The sequence below is a fragment of the Arvicola amphibius genome, chromosome 10 (assembly GCF_903992535.2).
Source record: "Arvicola amphibius chromosome 10, mArvAmp1.2, whole genome shotgun sequence".
In the NCBI taxonomy this organism is placed as follows: domain Eukaryota; kingdom Metazoa; phylum Chordata; class Mammalia; order Rodentia; family Cricetidae; genus Arvicola; species Arvicola amphibius.
In genome coordinates this window covers 1703831-1712821 of record NC_052056.1, presented here as the reverse complement: position 1 = coordinate 1712821, position 8991 = coordinate 1703831, and positions in this window count along the sequence as shown.

Below are 8991 nucleotides of genomic sequence, written 5' to 3'. Positions count from 1 at the left end.
GATCTTGTTCCGGCGTCTGTTAGGGAATGCACGTCCCAGGCAGAGTGGGCAGAGGGCTTGACCCTTGACCATTCTCGGAAGAGGTGAAGCCACAGGTGAATTTGGTTCTTCTAGAATGCTCAGGTCAAAATCAGGTGCAGCATAGAACGTCATTACCGCACCTACCCATGGCTGCAATTCCATTCTTAGGAGAGGAAGGAAGAGCTTTGGCTCTGGCTCTTTTCTACATAGGATGAAAACAGCCGTTGGGTTCCAAATATGCAGTGGTGTTTATGCAGGTTTTTAAAAAGATTTTTTTCTGAAATTCTTTTTTAAAATTTTATTTTATTTAACATTTTTTCATGTATTTTACACAGTTTTATACCGAATTTTGCAAGCTATGTGTGAGCTGGAGCTTGTCACAGATGGGACACAGTGTGCTCTTGCTCCGGTGGGACCTTGTCCCCACTTCTTGGCTGCTTAATTAGGAAATAGAATCTTTCTTTTTTATTGATTTTTATTAAGCTCTACATTTTTCTCAGCTCCCCTCCCTGCCTCTCCCTTCCCCTTCAACCCTCTCCCAAAGTCCCCATGCTCCCAATTTAGAATCTTTCTAAAGACTCTTAGTTCACTGAATTTAACTGACTGTTTTTTTCCCTTAATTTTACCATATTGGTGATAATGTTCATTAGCATGATTCAGTAGCTAGAACTGCTTAAAGCAGGTATTCACAGAAAATGGAATAAGCCCATCATTCTTTATGCTAATACTTTTTTATTCTTGAAATAGTGAAGAAGATATGAATTCTTTTTGGGGGATGTAATTTTTAGACATTATGTTTGCTTTTATTGGGGAAGATTTTAGCATAGTTTCCCAGCATTTCATTGGCATACGCAGCAGGGCTGAAGAGTGATAATTCTCTGGCGTTCTTCTCTCGTGTCCCCTTGCACAGGGCAGTATCATCAGACATGTTCCTGCAGACACTCCATGTTCAGTCTCTCTCAACCCCCTCTCTTGTTCTGCTCCTCAGATCCGGAGGCCCACAGACAGGTCCGTGGATCAGACATTATAAACCCTTCCCTAAATCTTTGCCTCTAAATACATCTGCCTGATGTAACCACTAATTCTCTACCACAGCTGTGAGAGACAGTGGCCCTTACAACATAGACTAAGAAAATAAAACAAAATTAAACCTGTGTAACACGAAGGGACAGATTATAGACAATTCTCCTGCACCAAACATGGTTACTTCAAATCATAGAAATTATGTTCCTGGAGGGAAATAGTGGGGTTGATGAATCTAGGGAATGGCATGCTAACATTGTGGGTGTCACGCAAAACCACCTGTTTTCTGGTGTGTTTTCAGTTTGTATGTGTTCATAGCATCAGGAAAGGGACTAATACATTCTGAGTGCCCATGAGTCCAGGTATGCTGTCACCTGGGCTGCTTTACAGCCAAGCACACACAGCTTTCAAAACAAACCTTTTAAGTTCAAGGGGGCAGCAAGAGCTGCCAAACCACCGGAATGTTATATAATGTTTATTTATTAGTTGGGGTACATTACTTTCCAGAGCTGTGCTACCTTCCCCACTCTGGGAGCTCAGGCCATGGGCCACGTGTGGAGGTTCTGCCCCACAGGTGTATTTTCTGGTGAGCTCACTTGTCAGCCCCATGCCAGGACGCCATCTGTATTTGTGTCCTGTGTCCTTTCACCCAAGCCGGAAGGAAGATAATCTGTGCCCCTCTTTGTACCTGAACTCTGGCTGTTCGGCAGTTGTGTTTAAATTGAAACAGTTCCTATGGGAAGGGGGAGGCTCATGACACTCACATGTCTGGAAAAGGATACCTTGGGAGATTCTGGAAGACCCTTCCCCAGTTTTATAGAAGAAGTAAATGACAGTTGGGGAAGAAGACTCTGGTCAGCCTGCATGGAGGGGGCACATTCTTGGGCCTGTTGGTCTACCTTCAAGTAGGGCTGAGAACTGCTCCCAGGGGTGCAGCTTCCATGAGCTGTCACGCATGTTAGGGTGGGCTTCTTAGCGATGTGGCTGCTTTTGAGTCATCTCTGCCACTGTCAGTCACCCCGATGAAAACTCTCTGGCTCACCAGTACTTCAATGACACCATTACAGCTGTCTGTTGTTCCGTTTCGGGGCGAGTGGATATGTGTTGCATGTCCTTGGGAAAAGTCTCTGACACAGCTCTAGAGTTGGAAGCCTTCAAAATATATGGGGGCCAAAACGTCTCTCCTGGTCTGCTGTTACTCCAGTAAATCATGACTATGATCATTTGAGGAATGATTGGAGGCATCAGTGACATGTCCGGTAGTCCGTGTGCTAGTGGATTCTGTTGGATGGGGTTGGCCCAGCTTTCAGTCAACTTCCAACTTCATCAACCTTAAAACTGGACAAGGAAGCTGAAGTCTTCTCTTTCTGTGTTTCCTCAGAAGAATTTATTAATAATGGCACAGAAAAGAAAAACAAAGCAGAAATATGTTGAAAAAGAGTTTTTTTTTTTAAAAAAAAACTTTTACTTATTCTTCTTTCATATAATGTACCCTGAACACAGCTTCCCCTCCCTCCACTCCTTCCAGTTCCCTTGCCCTACCCTCTCCCTCAGATCCACTCCCCACTTCCACCCCCACCCCAGAAAAGAGCAGGTCTCCCAGGAATATCAACCAAACACAACACAGAAGATACAATGAGACCTGGCACAAAGCCTCCCATCAAGGCTGGATGAGGCAATCCAGTAGGAGAAAAAGGGTCTCAAGAGTAGGAATAGAGTCAGAGATACCCCAGTATCCCCATCAGGAATCCCCCCCAAAACACCCAGCCAGGGAGCTGAGCTTGTGATTGCTCTCCCTGGGTCGGTCTCTGTGCCACCCACCTGGGTTGTCTCCTATCATTTCCATCCCATACGGGTTTCTGTATGTGGAGTTTCACAGGTCAGTGTTTCTCAACTGGGCACTGTTGACATTTTGAGCCAGACAGTCTGTCCTTCTCTTATTCATTCTTTCTTTTTGTTTTATGTGTCTGTCTGTCTGTATGTACATCATGTGTGTGCCTGGTGCCTGTTGAGGTCAGAAGAGGGAGTTAGATCCCTTGAAAGTGAGTTGGTTGTAAGTTGTCATATGGGTGCTGAAAATAGAACCCAGATCCTCTCTAGCCCCTCCCCCCAGATAATTCTTCATTGAGAGGCATTGTTGAGACTGCATGATATTTAGTAGCATCCCTGGTCTCTGTGCATTAGATCTATCTAGGACCTGTGATCTGTTTAGGTTGTGACAACTAAAAATATCTCCCCTGATTATGACAACCAGAGTGTCTCCAGATGTGAGGGAGAGGCAGGGGATCACTTTGCCCTTCCTTTGAGACCTAATCGACTCGACTCTGTGCTCTTCCTGGTGGCCACCGTACATCTCTATGAGTTCGGTGCTCTCATCCCAAGCCACTGACTGCCTCCAACCCTTCACTCACTTTGAAGGGCACACTCACCTCGCTTTTGATGGTTGACTATTGATTGGCCTTTTGTATCCCAGCCATGGCTGCAGAAGACAGACACCTGAAAGCTTCTTGAGAATGTGGGTTCCTCTCAACAACACATTCCTACAGCTTCAGGAAGGGCGGAGACCCCTCTGAAGGCTTTTGAGTCTGTTCAACTGTGGATGTTTGCTGATTCTCTAGAACCTCTGGGATTTATTCTGGAGCTCCCCCCTGTCATTTGAGGTTCCCTCTAACTAGGTTTCCAGGAGTTTTCTTGTGTGGGTTGATATGCAGTCAACCACTCCAGGGACCTCTTTGCAAACGTTTGAAACGCTGCAACTGTCTTGCTTCTGGTCTTTAGTCTTCCAAACCTTGGCCTCTCTGGTGACTCCTGGTGAAGGGGATGCCTTCACTGTGTTTTCTACTTATTCACTCCAGCATCATGCCTCTGCCTCTATGTTGATTTGGAAAGGGTCCCTTCGCACTCCCGTTGTTCTCATACTTTCTCTTTCCTCCCTTGAGGGAGACACCTTAACCCTGCTGCCTTCAGTGGTCTGCACACTGTACCTGTGACTACTGAGGGGTCCATGCAGTCTGCACACTGTACCTGCGACTACTGAGGGGTCCATGCAGTCTGCACACTGTACCTGTGACCCCTGAGGGGTCCATGTGTCCTGCACTCTGTACCTGTGGCCACCAAGAGGCCTCTGTGGCTTGCACTGTACCTGTGGCCACCAAGGGCTCCATGTGGCCTGATACTGAGTTGATAACACAGATTTGGCATCTCTCTGCTCTTGATACCCCTGTGTTGGTCAGTTTGCCTGGAAGGCGAGATGAAGTGGATACTAGACAGCAGAACAATATCACAAGGGCCTTGGCTCACAGCCATGGGGAACATAAGGGTGGGATGGAGCATACGAGCTGGCTCTGGGAGAAGAGTTGCTGCATTTCTCGTGGAGGTTTTGGAGCTGAGGTGAATGATAAAGCTGTCTTGAACCGGAACAAGAGAGCCAGGCTTTCAGCGGAGAGACACCTTGCAGGCAGCAACCTGCTGCTGAGCACAATCTTCGGGGACACTGAGCTGAGAACAGAGTCCAGAGAACATGTCTTTGTTACGTGAGCTGGGGATTGGAGTGCCTACTACAGAGTCCACGACAGAAGCCAGCCTTGGCTGTGGGCCAGGTGGCATCGCCAGCTTGGGAGGCTGGAATAGGATTCCACAGAGAGGAGGATAAACAGCTGGCATTTACTGACAGCTGGAAGTCTGCTGTCAAGGAGTCAGCAGGACTGGTTCCTCTAGATGCCCCCTCCTTGGCTTACAGACTGCATTTCTCATGATGGCCTGGTCACTCTGGGCATGTCTACATCCCAGTGTCTTCTCATGTAAAGACACCAGTCATGCTGGATTAGGACCTATATTGCACACGTGTTTGATCTTGCTCATCTCTTTAAAGTCTTGGTTCCAAAAACAGGCTAGGGTCCAGGGCTGTGGCATGTCAAATTTAGAGGAATTCTTATAAGCAGGTTCTTTCCCCAGCCCCAGGCGAGCAGGTTGGGGGCACTGTGAAGAGCAGACCAGAAGGCTCTCCCTGCTCTACAATGGAGACGGGGCAGATAATTAAGAACACAACAAAGCACACTTTCGTTAGCTGCCAGGGATACTGGGGATTGAGAGTCCTGCCAGCAAGCCCATGGTGCAGCCTTCGGCAAATGCCACTGGCTCTGTGTCACAGAGAAAGCTACAGGGGTGACAGGCTGGTTCTGTGAGCTTCGCAGACAGCTCTGGTCCCCAGGACAGGCTTACTCTGTTAATTGGGCTGAAAGAGACTGCAGGTTATAAAATGACCTTTCCCTCTATAAACAGGGATAAAAATAATTCAAAGCTTAGGAAGACAGCGGCTTCAGACAAGTTTGCTGCACTAGAGCTCAGATGAGAAGCACAGTTCCCCCGCCCCCCCGCCTCAGCTGCTCCTCCAGTCCCTTCTCCCCTGAATCTGGTAGCCTGGGGAAAAAAAACAATGACACCATCCAGAGTGGGATGGAAGGCTGGGGGCATAAAACACACATGATTTCAGATAAGAGACAGCTAAAGAGGAGGAAAAGGGGGAGGAAGATAGACGGGGTGGGGGATGGAGGGATGGAGGGAGTGGGGAGATGAGGTAAAGAAGACAGAGGCAGAGGAAGGGAAGCCCAACAAACTCTTAATAACATCAGTAAACAATAAGACATGCACAACCATGATACAGACCAGCTAGGTAAAGGGGACCGATAGCCTGGGGAGATGGAGGGCAGGGCAGGACAGCAGGATGGCTGGACTGCATCGTGTGCTAAACCTCGACAAGGCCACAGCCTTCTATTTTTGCTGATCCATTTCTCCCACAAAGGCAGCAGTGCCCAGTGATCTAGGGTTGGAAGAAGTTCACTATGCTAGAATCAAATAAGTTTTAGAAAGCAGGCTTGAAACTGGCAGCGTAGAGACTTTTGAAAGACTCTTTACCACTTGCAAAAGAGAGAATTCTTATATGTCTTTGGGAAGCACGTCTAGAGTTTTCTTTCTTGTATAGCCTTCACACTTGGTGGCTGCTGGAAGGTTTGTGTATAGTTTTGATGTCCATTCCTTGCTGGGCTATATGACTCCTAAGAGCAGCAGAAGCATGAGCAGGGTGGGAGGGCCTGGCCTTTCCCCCCTTCAAAGGGTGCCAAACTCAGATGGAAAGACAAAACTCATAGGTAGTGGCACCCTTTGGTATGCCAAGACCATAGCCACATGCTTGTAGGAGAACACCACAGAGTCATCAGAACCAGAGAGTTCCCTGACTCAGAGTTCAGTGACATCTAGCAGGTTGGTAATGTTCAAAGCAGCAGAAAGATGAGAAACCAGGTAGGAGCCATGGGCCTCTGTTAGGGTGGGGTTGGTGGGGTCCAGGGATGGCAGAGGTGCACAGGGCTGTCCTGGATGCTGACTGGGAGCAGCTGAAGTAGGAAAAGGAGGGATATCATGGGAGCTGGAAGCTATAGTCAAGCCCTGCTGCAGTGCCTTTGAGGGATGGACTGTATTTTTTGGCAGTGCCAAAGCTTCCTGTACAGAGATTGTATGTTCTGCGTGGGAACATAGCAGCATCTGGACCATAAAGCATCAAGATGCCAGGCATCAGACTCAGAAGAAGCAGGAAGGAGCTGGGGTGGCTCCTTCTTCCCTCCTTCCTTCCTCCCCTCCCTCCCTCCCTCCCTCCCTCCCTCCCTCCCTCCCTCCCTTTCATTCTTTTTTCCTCCCTGGGAATCTTACCTGGAGTCCTGCAATGCCAGGCTAGGTGTCTACTGCTGAGCAATGTCCTGCCTCCCTTTCACCCTTTTTATTTTGAGACAGAGGCTCACTAAGTTGTCCAGGTTGGCTTTGATACTGATGTTCTCCTGCCTCAGCCTCCCAAGTAGCTGGGATTACAGTGGGTCTTCAGGTAGCTGGTATTACATGAGTCTGGTTTAAAATTCCGTGTCTGAAGAATGATGCATTTGACATAAAAGTCTGATTAAAAGCCCCAATCAAAAATAGAGTGTGCCTATGTTTTCATCAATTTCTGGCCCACCTCTGCCCCCTAGGCAAGAGCATGTCTCTACTGCCTGAGTACACACACACACACACACACACACACACTCTACACGGTTCCATAAATTACAAAAGCTGCCTATATTTTAATGTGGCAAAGTGAAACATGAACTGAGATGTAATACACGAAGCCATAATTTCACTCTCCTCAGGTTCATTTCAGCATTTATTTACCAGTTCAACTCAATGTACTCAGTAGACACAGACCACAGACAGACAGACAGACAGACAGACACACACACACACACACACACACACAAAGTCTTCAGAGACAAAGTCTTAATTCTTGTAACCAGTGGAGGAGAGTGGACACTGATGATCAGACAGACTTTTGATAAAGTTGTGTACAAAGCTATTTGACACCCTGGATTCAGGTTCCAAGTCCACGTGGCATCTCCCGTGTGCCGTGCTGTTGTGGGAAGTCTCTGGTTGACTGTCCATGGGCTCCCCATCGGCAGAGTCGCCATATGGTGCCCGGGGTTCAGATTTCCAAGTCTGGTATCTCCTGGCAGGGAGGGAGTGCTTTGCATTTCTGGTTCCCGTCTGAGGATGGGTGAGCTTCCTTTTATCTGGGCTGTTTGCAGCCTTTTATCTGAGCAGATAGCACTATGGTCCCAGGTCTACTTCCAAGATCTGGGGATACCTAAGGATATCATTATACTGAGCCTTTATAAGGAGGTGGGAATGTGAAGGAGAGGATGAAGACAATCCTGTCTTACTAGTTTATATGGTTAGGATACATGACTAATTTGTATATAATATATACAGTAGCATATGTGTACACACATGCTGTGCACCGTGTTGTCCATAGCTTTCACTCTGTGAAGTATGTACCCTGGTGAACAACCAATGCTTCCACTTGGAAGACGTGATGCCCATGGCAATGACTCTGACTTAGGCTGGGCAACAGTTGGAACTCTGTTCCTGCTGCCCTCGGATCCCATTCCCACCCATATGCATGGACTAGAGCTCTTTTAAGACAGAGCGCCTGGCTTTGCTCCTTTGTGACTGGGGACTCATGGAAGATGATCATGGGAACATAAGGCAGACAACTTGGGGAGGACACAGCTGAGTTGAGAAGAAGCAATCAGTAGACAGGGGTGCAATGTGGGCCCTTCTGGGTGCAGGGAGGCACTAGGGAAGGTATTGGGGATGCTAGGAAAGGTTTTGGGGGCTCTTGACCTGGTCTTTCTAGTCATGTTGCTGCTCACTAGGATTAGCTAGAATGTAGCCTGCAGCTGCTACTCATCTGGCAGACATCACACCTCCAGTGTGGATATTAAGACTCCCAAGGTCAGGACTGAAGAGCTTCTAACCCATGAGGCTAGACAAGATCAGGGCGAGGAGCCCTTTCAGGGGGGTCCTATTTGCTAGGTGGGGCTATGAGAACCCTCAGGGAAAGAAGCTGCCCCCACTCCACCACTGCCAAGTGGGATTCAGGATTGTTAACTCCAAAGGTCACAACGCACACCTGTTCATGTCCTTCTACCCTAGGGTCCAAGCAGGCAGACTAGGGACAGGGGACAGAAATGGTAAACTCTAAAGCCTGAGCCTGGTGCCCCCACAGGGAGGTAGGACACAGTTGCTGCAAGCTCAGGAGGATTTTCTAATGCTCTTCATTGGAAAAACCAAACCAGTAAATTACGTGTGAGAGCTATTCCCTGAGAGTGTGATTCTCATACCTCCCAATACATCGATAACAGTGGGATCCTGTGGCCAGCTGTGTAGCCGTGACTCTGATGCTTATTCTTTTAAACAAAACAAAACAAAACAAAACAAAAAAAAAACCCTTTCAAAGCAACAGTATTCCTTACGACCTTTTCATAATCCTTAGTTTTGGTTGGCCTTCCCCTCCTCTCTTCTCTCCCATTTCCTTGCTCTTTTTCCTCATTTATGCTCCCCTACCTACCAATATTCCCCATCCAC